General features: G+C 37.5%; 1 protein-coding gene and 1 pseudogene across 2 annotated transcripts in view; one reads left to right on the top strand and one right to left on the bottom strand.

The window, feature by feature from the left end:
- Window positions 1–13,356, bottom strand: part of NUBPL (NUBP iron-sulfur cluster assembly factor, mitochondrial) — a 227,468-nt gene that overhangs the window by 18,622 nt on the left and 195,490 nt on the right. The gene's annotated exons all lie outside the window — the stretch shown is intronic.
- On the top strand, window positions 35–11,738 carry LOC136147470 (5-hydroxytryptamine receptor 1D-like; annotated as a pseudogene).

Genomic DNA, 13,356 nt, shown 5'->3' with positions numbered 1-13,356 from the left:
TTTATAGGAAGCCTGGTTGTCTTCTAGAGTAAAGATGGAGAAAACAATTGGCTTACAGGTAACAATGTCCATATCATCCTACCAATCCCACCAATACACTTATCGTTATGGGAGATATATCTATTAGAACATTTGCATTTTAAATGAAGAATAGCACTGATAGTCCACAATTAAATATATCAACAAGAAGGTGATCAAATGTGTTATTCTTTCTGAAAAGAGAAACAGGAAAGACTAAAGTTCACTACGACATATGTAAATGAAGACAAATAGTGAGGGATGTAAATTTGTAGGTAAGCATTTTCCATGCCTTATATGCCCTTTTGCTGATGGAAAGTGTCACAAAAAATAAATCATAACATGTTTTGGTAATTCAGTGCCATCTTCAAAAGCTAAGGAAAACCCAGCTAAATATCACACAGCTTATTTTATTCACTATGTCTACATAATACACTCATTACTTGAGCTGTCTTACTACCATTTACCTTGAATGTATATATCCCCTAACTGTAAGGTTTTCATAAATGTAAATATAAATAAAACTATATACTTTTATAAAATAAAATTTTCTATAAATAAAATTATATATATTTATAAAAATAATATAAATAAAATTATCACTCAAGAAGGAGAAGAAAGAAAAAGGCAACATCAAAATTTAAAGAAGGGTATATTTTAATTCAGAGAGAATGTGAAATGTATTCCTTCTCTGGAACCTCTTAGGCTCTCCAAGATATAGAGACATGGAGCAAGAGTATATTTGCAGTTTGTCTGTGATTAACTTATTATTAAATCATTTGCTATGGACTGTATAAATGTCTCAGACATTCCCTGTATATACTACATAAATGTCACAGACATAAAATTGTAATCAAACTCAGGATTTAATGCTATGCTATTATATGCCAATAACTAGGCTAAACACAAGAAGCAGCCCACAGTAGTGAGCAAAACAGACTTGGAGCTTGCACGCTAACTGGAGAAACAGATTGAATAATTAGTGCAAAAATTGATTTTAAAAACTAGAACAGTTTCTCTAGAAGCAAAGTACAGAGTATTATGAGACTGTAGAAAAGAGAGGACACTATCTACTATGGAAGTCACAGAGTGGGGAAATGTTTGATACACTGATCCAACAGTTAAAGAGTAAGCAGGTTAAAAACAAGGAAAAGGGAGGAAACACACTCAAAAAAGAAGTAGAAGCATGTCTATTTCAAGGAACTGAAAGGCAGTAGGGCTGAGGTATGGGGTGAGTGGTGTGAGATGAGCCTTGAGAGGTAGGGTCTGCAGGTCATGTTAGGTATGTAGGTTGTATGAGTGCAGAGATGCCACTGAGAGTTTAAGCAAGAGAGACTGCTATGCTTATAATTGCAGGAGACTCATTTCTCAAGACCAAAGGCTTTTAAAAATAACATGGAGTAGAAAAACTAAAAGGATTTTTCTTTGTGTGTTTATTGCTTTGAAAAACACAAATCCAGTAGGTGACAGTTTTTAGTGAAAGGCCAAGGAGAAAATGAAAAGTATACCCATTTGAATGCACAGTTCTAAAGAACAGCAAGGAGAGATAAGAATGCCTTCCTCAGTGAACAATGCAAAGAAATAGAGGAAAACAACAGAATGGGAAAGACTAGAGATCTCTTCAAGAAAATCAGAGATACAAAGGGAACATTTCATGCAAAGATGAGCACAATAAAGGACAGAAATGGTATGAACCTAACAGAAGCAGAAGATATTAAGAAGATGTGGCAAGAATACACAGAATTATACAAAAAAGATCTTCACGACTCAGATAATCATAATGGTGCAATCACTCACCTAGAGCCAGACATCCCAGAATGTTAACTCAAGTGGGACTTAGGAAGCATCACTATGAACAAAGCTAGTGGATGTGATGGAATTCCAGTTGAGCTATTTCAAATTCTAAAAGATGATGCTATGAAAGTGCTGCACTCAATATGCCATCAAATTAGGAAAACTCAGTGGCAAAAGGAGGGGAAAAGGTCAGTTTTCATTCCAATCCCAAAGAAAGGCAATGCCAAGAATGCTCAAGCTACCGCACAATTGCACTCATCTCACACGCTAGCAAAGTAATGCTCAAAATTCTCCAAGCTGGGCTTCAACAGTAGGTGGACTGTGAACTTCCAGATGTTCAAGCTGGATTTAGAAAAGGCAGAAGAAGCAGAGATCAAATTGCCAACATCTGTTGGATCAATGAAAAAGCAAGAGAGTTCCAGAAAAACATCTGCTTCTGCTTTATTGACTATGTCAAAGCCTTTAACTGTGTGGATCACCACAAACTATGGAAAATTCTGAAAGAGGTGGGAATATCAGACCACCTGACCTGCCTCCTGAGAAACCTGTATGCAGGTCAAGAAGCAACAGTTAGAACTGAACACGGAACAACAGACTGGTTCCAAATTGGGAAAGGAGTATGTTAAGGCTGCTTATTGTCACCCTGCTTACTTAACTTATATGCAGAGTACATCATGAGAAATGCTGGGCTAGATGAAGCAAAAGTTGGAATCAAGATTGCCAGAAGAAATATCAATAACCTCAGATATGCAGATGATACCACCCTTATGGCAGAAAGTGAAGAAGAACTAAAGAGCTTCTTGATGATAGTAAAAGAGGAGAGTGAAAAAGTTGGCTTAAAGCTCAACATTTAGAAAACAAAGATCATGGCATCTGATCCCATCACTTCATGGCAAATAGATGGGGAAACTGTGGAAACAGTGACAGACTTTATTTTGGGGGGCTCCAAAATCACTGCAGATGGTGATTGCAGCCATGAAATTAAAAGACGCTTGCTCCTTGTTAGAAAACTTATGACCAACCTAGACAGCATATTAAAAAGCAGAGATGAAAAAAAAAAAAAAAAAAAAGCAGAGATGTTATTTTGCAACAAAGCTCTGTCTAGTCAAAGCCATGGTTTTTCCAGTAGTCATGTATGGATGTGAGAGTTGGACTATAAAGAAATCTGAGCCCCAAAGAATTGATGCTTTCGAACTGTAGTGTTGGAGAAGACTCTTGAGAGTCCCTTGGACTGCAAGGAGATCCAACCAGTCCATCCTAAAGGAAATCAGTCCTGAATACTCATTGGAAGGACTGATGCTGAAGCTGAAGCTCCAATGCTTTGGCCACCTGATGCGAAGAACTGACTCATTTGAAAAGACCCTGATACTGGGAAAGACTGAAGGCGGGAGGAGAAGGGCATGACAGAGGATGAGATGGTTGGATGGCATCACTGACTCAATGGACATGAATTTGAATAAACTCTGGGAGTTGGTGATGGACAGGGAGGCCTGGCGAGGTGCAGTTCATGGGGTCACAAAGAGTCGAACACTACTGAGTGACTGAACTGATCTGAAAATACTCTAGTTTTTCCCCTGCACAGTTCTTTTCTGCATTGGATTCTTCTCCTTGGCACAAAGTTAGCATTTTTCTTCTTTGAATTAGGTGAGGACATGTATCTTGTTCTCGCAATGAAATGTGAGTTGAAGTGACATGTGTCACATCTAGGCAAAGGCTTTTACTGCTAATTCCCCATTATGTTTCCCTCTCTCCCTGGGACAAGCAAGCTTCCAGAAAGTGGCTGCTCAATCCATCTGGGTGCCAGAGTAAGAACAATGCAGACAAGTGTTAAAGCCAAACTGTAATGGTCGTGTAGCATGAGAAAAATAAACTCATGTTGTTTTAAGCCACTGAAATTTGAGGGTTGTTAGTACACATAATCCAGCCCATATTGGCTGACAGAAAGGTGTAGGAAGAAAGTACTAGAATTTCTATTTCTTCCTTATGATTTCCCTTTTAATCCCAACTTTTCTGTGTGTTACAATGGAAATAACATTAATAAATGTGTACTACATATAGATACATATAATTTATAATATTGCCTATATATAGTATTCCTTATAGAATCTATATATAGGTACATATAACATATATTTATATAATTTATATCTCTACATAGTATACATAATAGAATCTACCTCTATATATGTGTATATATATAACTATATACACTTTCAAACATCACTTATTCATAAGGATGTACCATCAAAACAATTTAGAGAAAACCTATATGTTTGAAATTAAGAGATTGTGATACCTAAGCTTGGCTCTACTACTGATATTCTTCTTCTAGTTAAAGGACAAATGCCTAATACTGCTTCCTAAGTTATTTTGAACAAAGTATTTCCTCTTAACTCTAGAATTTCCTCAATTAAAAACTTCCCACACAAATACCACATTTCTTTTAAAAAAATGCTGTATAGTAATGGAACAGAACAGACAGCCCAGAACAGACTCATAAATGAAAGTCACTAATTTACAATGGAGATGACACAGTGCTGCAATGTTAATTGGACATCCATATAGAAAATAAGAAATTTTAACCCTCTATCTCACACGATGCACAAAAAGTAATTCCAAGAGCTAATATGAAAGATAAAACAATAACATATTTGGAAGAAGACAGTAGAATATACTTAAAACCTTGGAAGCAGGGCAAGATTTTTTTAGCAGGACACAAAGAAGCACTAAACATAAATGAAAATTTTTTGCTAAACTGGACTACATTAAAATTAATAACTTATCAGAAGACATAATTAAGAGTAAAAAGGGTACCTATAGAGCAAGAGAAAGCAGCTATAATATACATATATAACAAAGGACTTTTATCTAGAATATATAAAGAACTCCTGCAAATCAATAAGAAGAAATAAGGCAATACAACAGAGAAATGAGCAAGAGACTTAAAAGGCACTTCATAAAAAAGGATAATCAAAGACAAATAAACACAAGGAAAAGTATTCAATTTTAATTATCATCATGGAAATGCAAATTAGAATCACAACGAAATATCATGCATTTATGCTTAAGACCTGATTAGAACAGAAAAAGGTCCTATGACTACAACAACCCCCCTGCCTACAAAAAGTTAAAAACCCAAATATCAAATGTTGATGATGACATACAACAACTAAAACCCACAGCTTCAGCTGAGTGCAAAGTGGTACACCATTTTGGAGAACTGGTAGTTACCGACTTAAACTGATGTATGCCTATACTGTGGCACAGTATTTCCATTCTGTTATATGTTAAAAAAAAGTGGACATAACAGTCACCAAAGGACATGCATGAAAGTGTTCATAACTAATTATCCAAAAATGAAAAACTACCTAAATGTCCATTAACAGTAAAATGGACAGATAAATTGTGGTATATTCATATAATGGAAAGGGCTTCCCTGGTGGCTCAGATGATACAAAATCTGCCTGCAATGTGGGAGACCCAGGTTCAATCCCTGGGTCGGGAATATCCCCTGGAGAAGGAAATGGCAACCCACTCTAGTATTCTTGCCTGGGAAATCCCATGGACAGAGGAGCCTGGCAGACTACAGTCCACGGGGTCGCAAAGAGTCAGACACAACTGAGTGACTAACATACAATGGAATGCTACACAGCAATGAGAAAGAAAGAACTTTAGCTACAGTCCGCAGTATAAGTGAATCTCTCAAACATAATTTGAAGCAAAAGAAGCCACACAAAAGTATATACTTATTATTCCATTTATATAAAGTTCAAAGACACGTAAAACTAACCAATGGTGTTATAATTTGGATTCTGCTTTGGGGGCAGTGATCAGGAGGTGGCTCAAGGCAGAAGCTTCTGGGGTAAGGGTGATGTTGTGTTTCTTGAACACAAACAATGGGTGTGTTCACTCTGCAAAAATGCACTGAGCAATATATATCTACAATACATGCCCTTTTCATATGTATATTGGACATCAACAAAATGCTTGCTTTTAAAAAAAGGTGATCATGTGAAGAGCGGCTGAGAAAGCAGTAAGAAAAAATATCCAAAATGATGGTTTACTGGGCATCTTGTGAACCTGCACACAAAACCAACCATCTGTTTTAAATAGAAAATATTCCATAAAAAGAGAGGTAGCAGTAAAATTAATATGAGGTCTTCAGGAAGAATAATCCCCTATTCTTTCCACATGACATTCCAAGGAAAGAACTGAAAGAAAAACCTAAACCCAGGGAAGCTCTGAAATGGTGGGGTGTTAGACCCTTAATGTCTCATAAGGTAGCCACTAGTCCACATGTGGCTGCTAAGCGTTTGAAATGCGGCTAGTCTGATTTGAGATGTGCTGTTAAGTATAAAACATATGCTGGAAACCAAAGACTTAGTACAAGTAAAAGAATGTAAAATATGTCAGTAATGTTTTAAAGTTTACAAGTTATTCTTTAACCTTTTTTCATTGAAGTATATCATGAATATACACAGAAAGCACACAAATCGTAAGTGCATGACTGAATGGACTTATCATAAAGTAGGCCCATGTTACCATGACGCTGTTAATAAAATCTAGCCAGCACCCTAGAAGTCTCCCTCTATACTCTCCAAAACGGGTTGCCAAAGGTATAAACTAACAGCCTGATTTCTAATACCATATATTTTCTCTAGTTTTGAACTTGATATGAATGTAATCATGCAATATATTCCTTTGTGTCTGTATGATGCATCCAGCTAAATCACATACATCTGCAGTTCATTTTCATGGAGTCCTAAGAGTCCATGATGACTATATCACAGTTATTCATTTTCTCGTTGGATCATCTGTGCTGTTTCTAGATTTTGGCTATTATTAAACAGTGATTCTACTAATGTTTTAATACATGTTTTTTGTTTGTTTGTTTTTGTTTTTTTGCTGGATATTAGGTTATGCATATTTAACTTCAGTTAAAAAAAAAAGCCAGTTTTCCAATAAAGTTCTACCAATTTATACTCCCACCATCAGTGAACCAATTTATTTTCTCACACAATACCAGTTCTGTGCCACAGCTTCACCAACATTTGATATCAACAGGCTTCTTTCATTTGGGCAGGTAGAGTAAGTATATGGTAGTATCTTGTTGTGTTGGATTGTTCCAGTGTCAAGCTGTTTGTACTAGGAACTGTATTTCCCAGAATCTCCTTCCTTGTATGGCTCCTGGTTAAATTTCACCAAAGGTAAAGTGGCATGACATTTGGAAAGAGTAAGTGTAGCCTCAGGCCTTACCCTCTAAAGGTTTCCTGTGGTCAGAGGTGGTGACAGAAACTTACAGAGGTGCAGATGTATTCTAGTCTGTTCTTATTCTTTCTGATGCTATGCCCAGCTCTCCTTTGCACTGTGATTTTGTGTCGTCAAAATTACTAGTGAAGCTAGGCATATTTTTACATGATTATTAGTCATTTGTATATTCTGCTCTGTACTGCTCAGGTCTCTTCTCTATTTTTTCCATTGATTATGTGGGTTTTTTTCTTACTGAATTGCCAGAGTTCCTAGTATGTTTAAATGGCATCCCGTTTTGTTTGATTCTCAAGTTTTATATTGACTTCATGTTGACAGTATTTTCAATATACTGAGTTAACTATATTTTTAAAAATAACTTCCAACTGACAAGGGATTAATCTCCAAAATATACAAACAGCTCATGCAGCTTAATATAAAAAAAAAAATTCAATCCAAAAAACGAGCAGAAGATTGAAATAGACATTTCTCCGAAGAAGGTATTACAGATGGCCAAAAAGCACATGAAGAGATGCTCACAACACTAATCATTAGAGAAATGCAAATCAAAACTACAATGAAGTATCACCTCACATTGGTCAGAATGTTGTTGTTCAGTCACTAAGTCGTATCCTAATCTTTGCAACCCCACAGACTTTTGCAACCCCATGCACTGCAGCACATCAGAACGGCCACCATCAAAAAATCTACAAATAACAAATGCTCGAGAAGGTATGGAGAAAAAGGAACCCTCCTACACTGTTGGTGGGAAAGTAAACTGGTAAAACCACATGGAAAACAGTATGGAGGGGCCTTTAAAAACTAAAAATAGAACCAGCAATCCCACTCTTAGGCATATCCCCAGAGTAAACCATAATTTGAAAAGATACAAGCACCCCAAAGTTCAATGCAGAGCTATTTACAATAGCCAGGACATGGAAGCAACTTAAATGTCCATCACCAAAGGAACAGATAAAGAAAATGTGGTACATACAGAACAATGGAATATTACTCAGTCATAAAAAAGAACAAAATTGTGCCATCTGGAGCAACATGGATGGACCTAGACATGGTCATACTAAGTGAAGTCAGACACAGAAAAACAAATATCACATGATATTGATTATATGCGGAATAAGTGTAAAAGTGAACTTATTTACAAAGCAGAATTAGTCACTGATGTAGAAAACAAGCTTATGGTTACCAGGGGATGGCAAGGGGAGGGAAAAGCTGGGAGACAGAGGTTGACATGCACATACCAGCATATAGGAAATAGACAACTAATAATTAGAATCTACTGTGTAGAACAGGGAACTCTAAACAGTCTGGAACAGACTATATGGGAAAAGAGTCTTAAAAAAAGAGTGCATACAGTACTGCAAAGCAATTATCTTTCAATTAAAAATAAAGTTTTTGAAAAAGAGTACATACAGACATATATGTATGCATGTATCTATTTAACTGAATCACTTCACTGTACACCTTAAACTAACACAACATTGTACATCAACTATACTCCGATAAAAATTTAAAAGATAAATAAATAAATAAATTTAACTCCACCTGTTTTCTTTTCCCATTTTTAAAAATATGGCTACCAAAAACTTTAAAATTACATTTGTGGTTTGAACTATATTTCTATTGGACAATGCTGCTGTTGATCACTAAAGGTGAACGGTAGAACTCCTCTTGATAGTTCTCCTATCAAATGTTATTCTAAGGTCCTAAAAATGCAAAAAAAAAAAAAAAAAACAAAACCTTTTATCAGGGCCTCTAATTTATGAATATTTTTAAAAACTGAAGAGAAATGAAACATTTCCCTTTAAGACTATTTAGGACAGATAAACGGTCAGGTTTCTCTGCTTTTAGCTGAAATTACACCAACTGGGTGTGAAAACACTCATGTGTGGTTATCGCTTTCTGTTCAGAAGTTCACACAACAGTGATACACACACATATCATTTAACTAGAAAACAGAAAACAAATTACTTCCTAAGATACACAGACTATGTGGCTCAACAACTTTTTCAAAAAATGGGATTGGGTGGGAGAACATTTAAAAGAGAGCTTTCAGTATTAAAAAGATTAGAAAACACTGCCCTAGTCATTTAAGAGCAGTGCTCTATAATTAATGATTTTTGAACAGGGGTAGCTAATGTAATAAAACAGAAGATTATAATACCCATATTACAATGCTGTTCATAAAAATTCCTTAAATAGGAAGGAATACATATCCATATGATCACTCCTTCCCCTCACCCCCCAGAAAGCTTTACACTTTGTGAATACTTTATATGTTGTTAAGCTGTTTGTGTTTACTGTAGAGCTATTTTGTGTATCCTTTGATCACAGAAACATTAGAAAACAGACGCTTTGCCACAGCTTAATTTACATAAAACCACTGAGACACAGCTGTGAGCATGCTCAACCATTTTTTAATGTCTCATCAAAGTATAAGATCCTTTTTTCTTTTTACCTCAGCTGGTTTCGCTGAAAGAAAGTAAATGCTACATGCCTGCCTAACACCAGCCACCACAAACCTTTAGCACGCTATTCTTACGTGATTCTAATCCATCACTGGCTCAGAAGGGCACTTCTTTTATTAACTTTAAAAAAATTGACTCTCTTGAAATATCAACATTGCCCTGAAATACTGGATTTTTGTGTCTAAATGTATTGAATTAAGCAGACTCAGAAGACTCCAGTTTTAATTTCTTCTTGGCATTTTAAACCTAGACTCAAGTAAGTAACAAGCAAGATTTTCAGGCTAGTATATAATCCAATTTCTCAAGGTTACAATCAGGTTAAATTCTTGCCGACTGGAACCTGTCACAAGGATAAAGAGTTATGATTTAAGAAAAAATGAAGAGGAAAAACTCACCGTTAAACAGAGAATGAATAATAATAACTGAAATTGATTAGAATCACAAGTGCTTTTCAGTTCTCCATTTAGCCTTGAACCAGGTTTTGGTATAGTTTAAAGCATGTGTACAGATATTATAATTTTAAAAAATGAGACTGGCGTTCTTGTTTTCTCTTTCAAAATTAGTTTGGCAATAGACAGAGCAATGAGAGGGGAAGGCCTGCAATCATTCTTCTCTCAGGGGCCAACTACTTCTGGATCCATGAGGTACGACTTAACTTCTCCAAGCCTTGAATTCTAAAATGGGAGGTTGTAAGGATTTCTCAAATCTACCACTATAACAATAACATTCAGAGCTACCCATCACAGTGTCATGAGGTAAGACCTATGCTAAGTACTACACATGTAATCTTATTTAACTGCCACAACAACCTATGAGATGGGTCACAAACCACTTAAGCTAAATTATTTTTTAATCTTCTTAACCCTGTGATATTTGATGATATCCACATTACTAAACCTCAACTCTAGATAATTCACAGAAATAGCAATTAAGAATGCAGAATCTGGTTGGTAGTCACCTCAGTGTTCCTTAAATAGTCGAGTTTTGAGGTCTTTTCACTTGGTCTGTTCTGATGGCTGACTCCCTCCAGTGTGAAACAGAAGGATGACTTTATTCTGTCAGCAGCACAACTATGAAATAAGAAGCTGTATGTGTGAAAGTCTGTGGAAAGAGTCACCTAGAATGTCCCCTCAAACCAGTCAGTGGAGGCCTTCTGCAGGTGGCTCCCAAGAGATCCCCAAATGCCACAGAAACTCCAGGGACTTAGGGAGAGGGACTCCAAGCACTCAAGATTTCTCTGGCCGTCTTCTTTACCAATGCCTTTGTACTTACTGCTGTCTCTAAGACCAGGAAGTTCTACATCCCTGCCAACTATTTCATTGGCTCCTTAGCCATGACTGGCCTCTTAGTTTCTATCTTGGTCATGTTCATCAGCATCACAGATACAACCACCCACACCTGGAGCTTTGGCCACCTCCTGTGTGACATCTGGTCATCTTCTGACATCACACGGTACAAAGCCTCCATCCTGGTGCTGGGCCATCACTGGTACCCTGGAGTACAGTAAACCCCGACAGTGGGCCATGCGGCTGCCAGGCTTGCCATCACCTGGGCCACTTCCATCCACATCTCCATCCCATCACTCTTGTGGCAGCAGGCTAAAGCTCACGAAGAAATATCAGCTTGCCTGGTGAATACTTCTCAGATCTCTTACATTATCTATTCCATCTGTGGGGCCTTCTACATCCTGCCTGTATTGCTCATTATCCTCTGTGGACAAATCTACATGGCCTGGAACCATATCCTGAATCCACTATCGCTTTATGGGAAGTGCTTCACCACAGCCCATCTCATCAGAGACTCTGTGGAGTCCTTGCTCTGCTCGCTCAATGCCAGCCTTCAAGAGGGGCACTCGGATTTGACTGGTTCCCTCTAATTTTCAACCATGTGAAAATCAAGCTTGTGGACAGTGTTCTGGAGCACAAGAGGATTTCTGCTGCCTGAGACAGGAAAGCCACGAAAAGCCTGGGGAAGCATCCAGGGGGCCTTTATCATCTGCTGGCTGCCCTTCTTTGCTGAATCTTCAGCCCTCCTTATCTGCCAGTGCTCCTGCTGGGCCCACCCAGCCCTTTTGAGTTTTTCACTTGGCCAGGCTATCTAAACTCCCTTATAAAACCAGTAATATACACTGTGTTTAACAAAGAGTTTCAGCAAGCATTTCAGAAAACTGTCTATTTCCAGAAACTCTCTTAGTCTTGTTAATATTTGGTGTAGTTACTGCTGTTGTCTTCTACAGCCTGTAACCTGATTGAGTGATTGAAAGTCACTCAGTCGTGTCTGACTCCTTGCGACCCCATGGACTATACAGCCCATGGAATTCTGCAGGCCAGAATACTGGAGTGGTTAGCCGTTCCCTTCTCCAGGGAATCTTACCAATCTAGGGATCGAACCCAGGTCTCCCACATTGCAGGTGGATTCTTTACCAGCTGAGCCACCAGAGAAAGTCTTTTTTATTCTTCCTAAGAGTTGGGTTAATCCCGGTATCTTGGGTTTGGGTTCAATTAATAAAATTCTCAATTTCTTTTTTTTAAAGAATGTAGACTCTGGAAAGCAGACCATTTAGAATAGGACCCCAGAGACCCATTAAACAGATAGGCAGGTGGGGAACTAAGATGGCGAGGAATAGGACGGGGAGACCACTTTCTCCCCCACAAATCCATCGAACGATCATTTGAACTCTGAGCAAACTCCACAAAACAACTTCTGATCGCTAGCAGAGGACATTAGACACCCAGAAAAGCAGCCCATTGTCTTCGAAAGGGGGTAGGACAAAATATAAAAGATAAAAAGAGAGACAATAGAGTTAGGAATGGAGATCCATCCCGGGAAGGGAGTCTTAATAGAGGAAGTTTCCAAACACCAGGAAACCCTCTCACTGGCGGGTCTGGGGGAAGTTTTCGAATCTAGGAGGGCAACGTAACTGGGAGGGAAAATAAATAAACAGATAGGCAGCCTTATATGAAATGTTTAATCTCTGTACTACAGTTCCCACGTAAGAAAAATGGGGAAAATAATGTTATTACCTCACAGGGTTATTGTGAGGGTTAAATTAGTTAATTCAAGTAAATCACATAGAACAGCATTCCCACTTAAAGCATACATGGACCACTGGAGAAAGACAAAAATGAGCAAACAGCTTCAGTCTCTAAGATGAAACTGTGGCTGAGATGCAGAATGCTATCTACTCAGTCTTACAAAGGTTGTGACTGAAGGAAAGTCATTTTTTGAAAATGGAAAAATTATCCAGTTGTGAAGAAGGAAGCCACATGTGATATATCATGTGCAAACTAATAGAGTTCCTAGAAAGAATTCTAATAGCATCTTCCAAGGCCTTCAAAGCCAATGATGAAATACTCTCTAAGTACATCAAGGGTATTAAACTTTTCAGAGAATCAAGTGAGACAACTTGATGATCATAGAGGAAAAATTATGCTCAAGGATGAAGAGAATAAATGTGTCACTTGCCTCTATCTTCATGTAAGGTTACCTATTTCTAAGTTGCTTTGTAAGGTAGGTAGACTTGAGGTATTAAAATTGAACTTTCACGGTCCAAAAGACAAACTAGATGTTGAAAAAGCTCCAAGATAGATATAAAGAACACGTGACTCTTGAAGGCATTCAAGGGTGAAGATGTGAAACTCCTGGTCCAAATGGATAACCTACTGCCACGAATGGTGACTGCCAGAAAAAGAATGAACTACAATTTTGATCCTCATCACTCAGAACAACTTATGGGGCCTTCTGTTTAAGAAAAAAAAAATTGATAAGAATCAATTATTTTAGGCTCTAAGATCATCTGATTTTTCTTAGG

This window comes from Muntiacus reevesi, chromosome 15, assembly GCF_963930625.1.
Source record: "Muntiacus reevesi chromosome 15, mMunRee1.1, whole genome shotgun sequence".
Classification (NCBI taxonomy): domain Eukaryota; kingdom Metazoa; phylum Chordata; class Mammalia; order Artiodactyla; family Cervidae; genus Muntiacus; species Muntiacus reevesi.
Note: the sequence above shows the minus strand (reverse complement) of the source record. Positions and strands in the feature narration are given on the sequence as shown.